Source organism: Mandrillus leucophaeus, unplaced genomic scaffold (genome assembly GCF_000951045.1).
Source record: "Mandrillus leucophaeus isolate KB7577 unplaced genomic scaffold, Mleu.le_1.0 Scaffold2432, whole genome shotgun sequence".
Lineage (NCBI taxonomy): Eukaryota > Metazoa > Chordata > Mammalia > Primates > Cercopithecidae > Mandrillus > Mandrillus leucophaeus.
Genome location: NW_012102513.1, coordinates 8,101 through 8,460, shown reverse-complemented (window position 1 = coordinate 8,460; position 360 = coordinate 8,101).

The window sequence follows — 360 nt, the reverse complement described above, 5'->3', positions numbered from 1 at the left end:
CACTCCAGCCTGGGCGACTCAAAAAAAAAAAAAAAAAAAAAGAGAGAAGAGAAAAGTGCAGCATGAAGAAACAGGCCTGGGAGGAACTGGCAGCCTTGAGTGTGGATGGGGGGTCAGCTCTGGAGTAGAGCCAGAGCTGTGATGGGGTTGGGGGACCCTGTGTCCTTGGGCCATGCTTGTCCCACTCCTGGGCTCTGTGTGTGGCTGTGGATTGGGGTAGGGCAGGGCCAGTTGTACGAGGGGTCATTGCCCAACTGCAGGTGGCGCCTGCCACCTCACAGCTCTATATATAGGGATATATATAGTTCTTTCGACAGGTTTCCAGCAGGTCGTAGTTATTAAATCTTACTGAAAGGGTGT